General features: G+C 43.0%; 1 pseudogene; it reads right to left on the bottom strand.

Annotated features, from left to right (window-relative positions):
• Nucleotides 1-4,042: 4,042 nt before the first annotated feature.
• Nucleotides 4,043-5,083, bottom strand: LOC103746476 (annotated as a pseudogene).
• Between the last annotated feature and the right edge of the window lie 6,589 nt (nucleotides 5,084-11,672).

Here is an 11,672-nt window from a genome sequence, read left to right as displayed (position 1 = left end):
TGCTTCCTCCTCAAATATAATACATTTTTTAAAATTTGTTGATTTTTTTTAGTGTGTGTGTGGGTGTGTATATCACACAGACCATCCCAAACCATCTCGTTCGAATATACACCCACTTCCCAGATGGCACCCTCCCATAGCCTCCCTCCCCCAACTAGAGCCCTTATACTCTGATATCCCTGCTTCTGTCTGCTGTGTTGTCGGCCAGCCATTCCCCACTACTTGCCCTTCTGGTGAATCTAGTCAGCCTATCTAGACATCTTTGTTTTAGGAGGGTCAGCTGTTCCTCAACTGGCAGTAATCAGTTGTCAATATTCCTTTGGATAAGATTGGGGTCTGCTGTTCAATTTCCCAGTTCTATGCTGGGTTACTATCTGGGAGTCCCTTTGGCCACCCTGGCCAACAACTCAAAAGAAGGTATCACCTGTCTGGCATTGTTGCTTGTTATGGTGTATGTATCTGACTCTTAAGAAATTATATTGGCCCCTTTAATCTTTGGTTATACTTTCCTTTTGGGAGTTTAAGGCCATACAGTTGGCTCAGATAGACCAATTTATTTTTACTCTTAAGGTCGTTTGAGGATCTGTTCCTCAGGGGTCACATTTAAATGACATTTTATTTACTTACTATGCATATGGAGGTATGTGTCCACACATATGTGTACATATGTGACATACATGTGCCACAGTATGCACATAAAAGGAATAACTATGGAAGTTAGTTTTCTCCTTCTACCATGTGGGTTCTGGAGATCAAACTCAGCTCATAAGGCTTGGCAGCAGGTGCCTTCATCTGCTGAGCCATCTTGCCGGATCTAATAATATATATATATTTTTTACGTTATAGTTGTCCTGTGCTTCCTACCTTATTGTTACTGAAAAGCATAGTGGTTTAGAGTAAAAGTTGACCAGTAATAGCCAATCAAACACACCTAACCAGCTGCCTTTATTTTTAGGAATAAGGTTTTGTTAGATGCCAATCATCTTTCTGAACATGTTTTCTAAAGTTACTAGCCTACTACCATGCAGGGGTCGTTAGTTAAGATACATGAGATATGACCTGTGGGGCCTAAACTATTTACTGTCCGAGCTTTTTCAGAGACAGTTTACTGGTCCTTGGTTTAGAGTGTGAGACTTGGACGTGCATCATCCTTAATACTGACCAGCTGTGTGATGCACTGCTTGCTGTAACGGCCAAGTGCCAGAAGACAGCTGGGTTATTTTGGAGTCCTTGAATACCATATTCTTATAGCTATTACTTTTGCCCCAGCTTAAAATGTGATGGGTTGTCTCTAACGGAATAGCCAGAACTCAGAAAGAAAAGGACACAAGTTAGAAATGGTACAGCAACATGTTAGATACTGTTACATGACTTTGACATTTTTTATTTATTTTTATTCTATGTATATGAGTGTCTGTCTGCATGTATGTAAGTGTATCATGTGTGTGCAATACCTGTAGAAGCAATAAGAAGACATTGGATCCACTGCAACTGGCATGTAGGTGCTGGGAACTGAACCAGGACTTTCACAAGAGTAGCCTGTGCTCTTAACCACTGAGCCATCTCCCCAGCCCCTATTACATGGTTTTTGTAAAACTGTATAGATGTCTGTATGACTGGGAGGCCATCTAGACATGAAGTTCATTAACCAAATCCCTAGATTAAACAGGGAAATAGAGAAAATTTCCTGTTCATAGCTAGGCATGGAGCATGGTCACCATGGCGTACCCTGGGTTTGTGTATGCCTGTCTTTGATGGGATATATAAAATGACCATCTGAAGATGAGATTTAGCAGTGAAGACACGGAGAACGCATCTCCACATGAAATGGCGTCTTGTGCGTTAGCTCTTCTGTTTCAGCTGGGCCAAATTTTGGAGAATGGAATGTCAGAGATGGTTTATCAGTACCGATAAAATTAATGAGAGGCCACCTGTAAAAGGAGACTGTGGTGAGGGAAACCCTCTTTCTCACTCAGTTCCCTCACTAGTGGCATTTGAACAGAAGGAAATCATGCACTCCCACCAGGAAATTATGCCTTCTTCCCCCTTTCAAGAGGCTACTAAAATTTCTTCTGCTACAGAGACCAAAGTAAGGTACAAGCTGTTTCCTCCATCTACTATTTGTGCAATAAAAACAGTGCGGGGGGTGGGGGTGGGAAGAGGGTGTGTAAGCATTCTGTAGAGCATTTAATTAGGAAGAACCTGCCAGGGAACATGGACAATCCCCATCTTGTTAGGGCAACACAACGCCGTCTTTGTTTTTAACCGTGGTGCATTTGCACACAACTGTGATGAGAAACGGTTCAGTTGATGCCCAGGAATCTGGGTAGGAGATGCTTGCTTTGAAAAGTCTAAGGAATAATGATGTGGGAGTTTTGAACACCCAGAGTTTCAATGAAGGTGCTGTGGAAAGTCTTTTCTAACCTTGAAATTTGCTGGTAACCAAGTTATCTGGGCTTGAGGGGAACTAGGACACAGTGGAGACTGAGTATGAGAATGGAAAGGAAATTCCGATAGAGGTACATTTCGTGACGACAGATTTTAAATTACTTTTCTTTGTTTGTTAGGTATCTTCAATTCGAAGCACATCTATACAAAAGGCAAATGATATCACTTGTGGAAGTTCCAGTGCCTAGGAAATTCATGGACTTGTGCAAAAGTGTTAAGAAAGCTTGTTCTCGACCAATAGCTTGCTGATGGAAGTTTATTACCTAGAACCAATGAAAGATCTGCTATGGACTTGATAGTAGGCTGATCTTTCTTTTCGTTCTTTCTTTCCTTCCTTCCCTCCCTCCCTCCCTCCGTCCTTCCTTCCTTCCTCCCTCTTTCTCTTCCTTCCTTCCTTTCTTTCTTTCTCTCTCTTTCTTTCTTCCTTCCTTTCTTTCTCTCTCTCTTTCTCATTCTTTCTCTCTTTCTCTTTCTTTCTCCCTTTCCTTCCTTTCTTTCTTTCTCTCTCTTTCTTTCTTCCTTCCTTTCTTTCTCTCTCTCTTTCTCTCTCTCTTTCTCATTCTTTCTTTCTCTTTCTTTCTCCCTTTCTCTCTTTCTTTTTTTTCTTTCTCTCTTTCTCTTTCTTTCTCTCTCTTTCTCATTCTTTCTCTTTCTCTCTTTCTTTCTCCCGTTCTCTCTCTCTTTCCTTTCTTTCTTTCTTTCTTTCTTTCTTTCTTTCTTTCTCTCTCTCTTTCTTTCTCTCTCTTTCTTTCTTCCTTCCTTTCTTTCTCTCTCTCTTTCTCATTCTTTCTCTCTTTCTCTTTCTTTCTCCCTTTCTCTCTTTCTTTCTTTCTTTCTCTCTTTCTCTTTCTTTCTCTCTCTTTCTCATTCTTTCTCTCTTTCTCTCTTTCTTTCTCCCGTTCTCTCTCTCTTTCCTTCCTTTCTTTCTTTCTTTCTTTCGTTCTCTTTCTTCTTTCTTTCTTTCTTTGAAAGGGTGTAACTTGTAGCCTGTGCTGGCCTTGAACTTTTGATCTCTTGCCTCAGTCTCCCAAGTGTTGGGATACAGGCATGAGCTTCCATGTGTGGCTAGATACCATAATAAAACATTTCCTTTAAGGGTAGTGACTCACAGCCCTAAATAGGACATCTCTGTCACAACTCTGCCCCCAAAGCTCAGGGAACATCTCAGAAGAGAAGAGGGGGTGGAAAGAATATAAAAGCCAGAGGTGGTTGGGGGGAGCATTGTGAACAACAACTCCTCCTCCTCCTCCTCCTCCTCCTCCTCCTCCTCCTTCTTCTCCTCCTCCTTCTTCTTGTTCTTCTTCTTCCTCCTCCTCCTCCTCCTCCTCTTCCTCCTCTCCTCCTCCTCCTCCTCTTCTTCTTCTTCTTTTTGAGTAGGAATCTTATTTCTGGGAAATCTTAATACTTTTCATTACATCTTAGAATTTGTAGGGGAAGGGATAGTAGAGACCATGAACATCTTATCTCTTCATTCAAGGACATGGAAAATGGTAAGGACATATAGCTTTGATGGGCAGGAATTGACAAGACAGAAAGATGCTTTGTGCCTGGGTAGGGTTACTGCCAACAGACCTTGTGGTCTGAGTTCACATCCTCAATGGGAGGTCTCCATGGAATGACCATGATTCCCAACATGACCAGAAAACCCATCAATCCCACTCATAGGGCAGATGATCAGAGGAGCCACACTCTTCCCTCCTGAGTAACTCAGGCTGAAGTAGGGCTAGACTGGCCCACAGAAGGTAACATGAGAGAAAGTAAAGGTATGATATCTCTCTGTCACATTGTAGAAGGAGACCTCGCCAACATCAGAGTCTAAGAAAATCCTTACTTGCTGGAGATGGGTCCGTAGGGGAAGGGCAGTCATTGGAGAGGTAAGAGCCCAATATTCTTTCCCATACCATAATGACACTGCCCAGAATCCATTTGGGGTGCAAAGATCACCCCGCCTTTTTTGTACACTGAGTCTTCACAGACACCTATGGTCCAATGGGCTTTATCTCCCACATCTGCCTCCCCATAATGTCTCTCAGCAATGAAACATGGAGAACCCAAGACACAGGGAAAAAGATTGAACGGCTCAGGTTGTCAGGCAGGTCCTGCTGGAGGTAACTGTATTGTACTTGCAGCAGATTATCAGAAAGGATCAGGCTGGGGTAGACTGTGTCTGGGTCCTGAGTCACATCCACTGAGTGTAACTGAGCCTCTCTCAATTCTTGGATTTTTCTCCATATCTGACTGCATTTTTTCTGGGAACGGTTTCAGACTTTCTGTAGGAGCTCCCTGGTGGGCTGCTGCTGCTTCTCTTCCAGCTGGGCAATCAGGCCACTAAGGTGGGAGATGGTGCAGGAGAACTGGGTGGTGATGGCACCATTGATGCTGTTGTAGATGGTCAAGCCTAGCTCCTCCAGATGGGCCACGAGGCAATACTCGTGCTCCTTCAAAGAGAGATGCAGCTGCTCAAACTCCCAAATGACTTTTCCATCTCCATCTGGGTCAGACTCAAGAGTTTGGCTCGTGCCTATTCCCCTTGTGTCGGGTGTCTCTTTTTCAAGTCTTTAATTTGTTTTACATGGTCCAGTTGATTCTGGATTTGTTCATCAAGTATGAGGCTAGACCTTGTCCTCAGAGACATTGCCACCTCTGGAAAGAGCCCAAAGCACAGGGGCCACCATAGTGCTCCTTTGGCAATTTGTGTTTCTTCTGTTTTTTTTTTTTTTCTTTTGATCTTTTTGAGACAGGGCCTCCCCGTAGTTCCAGCTGGCCTGGAACTCTCTATGCAGACAAGGCTCAAAATGCTGTCTTCTGGATGTGGTACTGCCGTTACACACGTGAACTCATACTTACAGAAGACTTGTACGAGAATCCCAGTATGGAGGGGAGATGGGCTCAGGAGGGCCTCATGCCTAGCTGAGGAGCTACTAGCAGTTGATGGCTGCTGGGGGAAGAAGTCATTTTCCTTTGGGGTATAGCAACTGGTCTGATGCTCCGATGGACAGTCCTACACCATGCACCTGTAAGCAAGCCTAATTAAACTAGTGGGTTATTAAGAAAAAAAGACACAGAAAGAGATGTTAGGAAGAAGCGTTCCAGAGGGAACAAGAGGGGCGAGAGAGAAGAACGGGGATGAATTTGATTCAATACATTGTATACATGAATGAAATTATCAAAGAATAAATTCTAAAAATCATTGGGGGGGGAGAGAAAGCCAGAGAAAGAACTAATAATCAAGATGCAGCTCAGGTGGCTGGACACTGAAAATGGCTTTCCCTGTGGTTCTTTTGTTTTTTGAGTATTTGCAATGCTACATTAACCAAAAGGCAAGTGTACTGTTCTAAAAGCATTAACATACTAGGAACACAAAAAAGAAATAATTAGGGTCATCTAGAAGCACCCACATGGCGGCTACGAACCATCCTTAACTCCAGTTCCAGGGGAATCCGAAGCACTCTTCTGACCTCCACAGCATTGCACCACATGGGTGCGCTCACATACATGCAGGCAATACACTCATACACATAAAATAAAAATAATAAATAAAATATAAAAAAAAGATATTTAAAAATTGCCTTTAAAAAAAAAGAAACTTGCCGGGCGTGGTGGCGCACGCCTTTGATCCCAGCACTCAGGAGACAGAGGCAGGTGGATCTCTGAGTTCAAGGCCAGCCTGGTCCATAGTGAGTTCCAGGACAGCTGGGGCTACAGAGAGACCCTGACTCAAAAAGACCCCCCCCAAAAAAAGAAATTAATTTTGTGTGTGAACATTAATATCCAAAAGTATTTTCACTGTTTAAGGCCTCCATGACTCACAGTAGGATCTGATGACGTGTTGTGCATCATACTAGACGTTTCTGAAGCAAATGAAGAAGACATCGCTCCTTTCCACAAGGAGTCCACAGCCTGTGAAAGTGTGAGGCGCACACAGAAAGCAGCCAGGGATCTAACCAGCATGTAATTTACCTGTGATTGTGTTCGTTGATGTGTTATTTGGCTTGGCTCTCTGACTGACTCTCATGTTCACAGAGCACTTCATAGAACTGCAAAATCTTCATTTGGTAGACACACAGGTGAAGTGCAGGTGTAGGGGCACACCGTGAGAGAGGACTTAGCACGTTGCAGGTGTCTAACCAGAGAGCCAGAGAGACTGATGGCTGTGAGGGTCAGCTACATGGGAACACAGGCAGCTTTAACCTGAAAATGGGATTTTTCCCCTTCTGTGTTTGTTTGGTTAAACAGAAGTACCCAAAAGAGGCACCATTTTTTGTAGTAAGTTCCTGAGTATGGTTCTGGGTCAGCCCTGTATCTCTACCTTGTGAAAACTATTATTGCTAAGAAGGACTCTGGAAAACCTCAACTTTCAAAGAAGTAACTCATTTTGTCTCCACTGTTGCCCACATAGAGTGGACTCAAAAATTTAGGAATATTTTTAACTGTAAGAATTGAGTCAGGGCTGGTAAGACTGTCAGGGGGTAAAGGTATTGGTGCTGAGCCTCATGAATTGATTAAGTCACTAGACTACCATGTTGGAAGGAAAGAATTGACTCCTGCAAGTTTACTCTGACTGCAGCATGTGCACATGGAACACATGTACCCATGTATACACACATATGCACACAGTCTAAGTAAATCAATGTAATAAATGAAAGAATTGAGGCTGAAGGGTTTTCTATACAACTCAGTTCATTTTATCAAAATCAATTTTGCTGATTTGGCTTTACCCCACCATTGACAGAGCTAAGTTTTAGAGAATCTGGTGGCTCATTCTCTCATTGACATTTTTCTTGGAGTTTCTGAGAATGTTGATGTCTCTAAACAGGCGAAACCCATCAATAAATTCATCAATGTGCCCCAAAAGTGTTTTTCTAAGGGAAAAAAAATATCTGCTCCACTATTGGGAAAATCTCATCCAGTTCAAATGAGTGAGAGACTAAGTGGTCTAGAACAGAGTTCTCAGAGGTCAGAGAAGAACCAGCATTTGATAGACACCTACCACAGCCTAACCTGTATCACCTCACTTCTCTGGAGAACTCTTGAAAACTTTTGTATTCTTTTAATCTCCAGGAAGAATGCTACATTAATTAATTGATTTTTTTTTTTTGGAGACAGGGTCTTGCTGTGTAGCTTAGGCTGTTCTGAAATTCACTATGTAATCCAGGCTGACCTTGAACACTCAGTGTTCCTGCATCAGCCTCTGGAATGCTTGGATAATTCGAATTACTAGTGTGCATTAACATGCTTGGCTTTTTTTTTATATTAACCATAATATTTAATCTGAGTCTAATTATGAAGAAACAGTCAGGCAGTTAAATCTTAGGGCCCTTCCATAGAACAATTTTTTCAAAACAGTTGGTAAAAGCAACTATTCAGCCTGGGAGTAACTCAGTGGTAGTATATGTACTTAGGTCCTGACAGGTTCAGCAGTAGTGTATGTGTTTAGCAGGTCTTTAAAGGTTCAGTCTCTACAGCCAAACCAAAGAACAAGTAAACAAAGACAGTTCTTCAAAATGGTCAATAGAAGTATTGAAACACCAAACAGGGAACCATTCTAGATTTAAGAGAGGAAAGACAAATGATAAATCATTATGTCAGCTTGTCGGATCCTGACTGGAGGATCTCAGTCCACTGGGCATGACTTGCCTGCCATCTTGAAATTGGAGCGGCTGTGATTATCAGACGAGAGCCTCAAAAACCAGTCCTTTGGCATTCCACTCCTCTCTCTGGGGAGGTAGAAGTTGGCAGTTGCTGGGGACAGGGAGGTTCATTGTTTGTTCAGCTGCCTAAGTCCGCTCTGCTCCTGTAAGTACCCCAGCTCACTAGGCCAGCTGTCCCAGCAATCCCAATATAGCACTGATGGTGTGGAGGGTTCTTGAAGAGCTGCGGGTGGTTGGTCCACAGCGGAGAGCTGGAGAAGTTGGTTCTCGTATTAGTGAAGGAACACAGCAGCACCATGATAAACTCAACAGCAGGACTGTAGGCAAGGGGGAAATGGAAACGCCTGCTTCCACTTCGTCCCTGGCCTGGGCTCCATCAGAAAGGGATGCCCACATTTAGGGTGAGTCTTCCCGATTCACATAATCTGATCAAGAAAGTCCCTTGCAGGAGTGCCCAGAGGCTTACATTTTAGTTGATTCCAGATCCAAGAAAATCAGCCAACACCCAAGCCCGGTGAGGGTCCCCTTGCCTATACACCTGCAAGCAATTACTCTAAATGCAGTGTCTTACCGAGCTGGACTTGGATGGAAGCATTTCTTTAGCCTGTCACTGCTCTTTTTGTCTGTGGTGCGTTGAAATAGACTTCTCCAGGAAAAACACCCACTGCTGACTGAAACAGTAATTCAGAACATTATTAGTATAAAACAGGATTTTAAAATATGGACTTAAATGTAGTTAAGATGTGAGGTTACATAAGGGAATGTTCTTGATGTTCGAAGAGACATACTAAAGTATTTAGTGGTGAAGTGTCTTAAGATGTACAACTTACTCCCAAATATTGCATGTGTGCGTGCATATGTTTGTGTATGTGTGTATGTGTATGTTTATGCATGTGTGATGCATGTGTGTTTGTGTGTATGTTTATGTGTGTATTGAGAGTGATGGATCAGGGAAGTATAGATAGGGAGGTTTGTATTATGCTTTCAAATTTTGTTGAAGATTAAAATTTCTCAAAATAAAAAAATGGGAGGAGCCCAAAGGATGCTGCATGGCAGAGGCCAAGTGATGAGTAGCAGAATGAAGATCGAGACCCAGGAACGCAAAGCAGCCATTTCTGCTCACCATTGCTCTAAGCTCTGTCTACATGTTGTCTACCACTGAGGACCACTCTCCAAACCCTGGCTCTGGGTATACATCCTATCCCTCCTTCCAAACAATTCAGAGTAGACCACAGGACTCTGGAAGAGGAACTGGAGGCTGCAGGGTCCCAAGGCCAGGTCTGTGTCTGCCTTCTCTACTGCTGCATGACTTCTTACAGTCACCATACAACAAGTATTTGCTGGGTAAACACTTCCTATTAGGTGGATGAAATTTTTCATTTAAAGATTAATTTTAGTTGCTGAAAAGGAAGAAGAAATATCTATGTGGAGCAAAAGCATGTGAGAAAGTGCCGAGATGGGAGGAAAAATGGAGGTGAAGACGGGAGAGGAAACGGCATAGACCTGGGTACAGTTAACCAGCAGGTGATCTGTTCAGACTTAGGCTTGTTGGCAATCCCACAGAGGTATCTGGTGTTCACCTGAATTCATCTGAATTCTTCTGCATGTTGTTCTAAGCCCCGCTCTGCCACCCCTACCCCTGCTTTAGGAGAAAGGATGCCATTGCTGTAGTCAGCTTGGATTTTAAAGCATCATGAATACAGATGCTTCTGGGCGCATCCATCTGGAGGGGAGAGCTGAAAGAAAGCTTCTAAGACTGCAGGAGTATCTCACTGGATAGTACACCTTTGCTTTTATTCAAGAAAGCCCTTAGCTAAATCTCATTATTTTTCTGTTCCTAACCCATAACAGTGACACTTGAGGTGTCCTGGAAGAACAGTAGCCTGCCAGTTGTTCTCATGGATGGGTGGAGACATGACTCTCTGGCACTGAATACCCTGAAGAAACACCCTCTCAGATGTATCATTTTGTCCCTGCTCAGTGCCAACTCAGATCTGTCTTCTGCTGACCCCACGGCACACCACACATCACAGGCCTAGGGATGTCACTCCGGGCCCCTGGTTACAGACAAGAGGTGCCTGGGGGTGGGGGGAACCTCGCCGCTGAAGGAATGGAGAGTTTATAGTATGTGTCTAATTAGAGACTCTGTGCCAGACACACATTTAGAGACCAGTGCACTGAACACGCAGATTCATACGGGCTCAGTCAGGAGAGGGTGGCAAATTTGAGTGGAATGTGGGACCAGAGAGACCAGAAAAATCAGTTATGTATGACAGAAGAGCTGTAATTGGTTGCAAGACAAATTTCAGATTACACCAAGAGAAGGAATTTGGCATGACTGGAACTCCTGAGTTCAGGGCTCTAAAGACTCCACAGGACTCTGGTGCAAGGATTCCTCATTCTGAGAGGGGCCGAGCCATATTAAGCCAACCTGGAAGTTGACCTAGGACTTCCCCAGCGTCTGAGTAATAGCCAGGCCTGTGTACCAGCTTTGGATCCTTAACGGCATGGAGTGATTTGGGGTGGAATGATGGAAATAAGGGGTCCTGCTATAGTTTTTACTTTCTCTGGATGCTTCTTGGGATGGCAAGTGAACTGGAGGTGCTTTGAAAATAGGATGAAGAGGAAAGTGTAATTTAGAGGCAAAAAGCTTATTTGGGAAATATAAGCACTATGAATGTTGAAAAGAGAATTAATTAAGCTATTCATTGGTAGCTCAAAGTCCATTCTCTATACAACTACAACTTTATTGGTACTTTATGTAATCTCTGTCTAAGAGGTTTTGTGTGTGTGTGTGTTTAGCAGAAGAAAATAAAGGGTATTTTTGGCATCAGTGGGTAAATATTTCATTTTAATGTGCAGAGTGTTTCAATGGTCTCTGATGTCCAGAGCTGACGGAGAAATAATAAATATTACCAACATTGGAAATTCTTTAAAACTACTGATTAATCATTATTTTTTAAAAATTCTGTTTACTGAAAAATTATTTCAGGCAACTCCTATTCATTTGACACACACAACTGAAGGTCTTTTATGTAATTTTTCCACTTGACTAAATTTATTAAAACCATGAACAAACCATCACGTCCATCGAGATCCGCAACGGCGTATGCAGAGTGTGACTACCACAGAAGACAGCACAAGGTGTGGTTTTGCTGTTTCACTATGTCTTGTGAATGGAAGGACAGGATGCCTCTTCTGAATTCTATCCTTTGACAGATATTTGCACAGCTACCAGTCTTGGAAGAAAGATGGGTATTTCCCTCAGGAGAAACGGGTCAGCATGTCTGTTGTCTGTTATAAAAGGTTTCAGAATCTTTTTCTCAAACACAACCAAAATGGGTTCACCTTCTTCAACTTACTTTGTAGTAAATGGGCTTAGAGGGAAAGGTGGAGAAGCTGCTCCTTTACCAGCATAAACAGTACAACGACTCCTAAAAAGACCCTCATGTCTCTGGCCCAGGGGGCCTCGTGTTCTTAGTCAACAGCCATGAAAATATGCAGGGAATTTCTCAGTGCACATGCAGAATAAGACTTCACACCATTCACAAATTGTGTCAATTGCTTTGAGTA

The sequence above is a fragment of the Nannospalax galili genome, unplaced genomic scaffold, assembly GCF_000622305.1.
Source record: "Nannospalax galili isolate Female #2095 unplaced genomic scaffold, S.galili_v1.0 scaffold1124, whole genome shotgun sequence".
NCBI classification, from domain to species: Eukaryota; Metazoa; Chordata; class Mammalia; order Rodentia; family Spalacidae; genus Nannospalax; species Nannospalax galili.
Note: the sequence above shows the minus strand (reverse complement) of the source record. Positions and strands in the feature narration are given on the sequence as shown.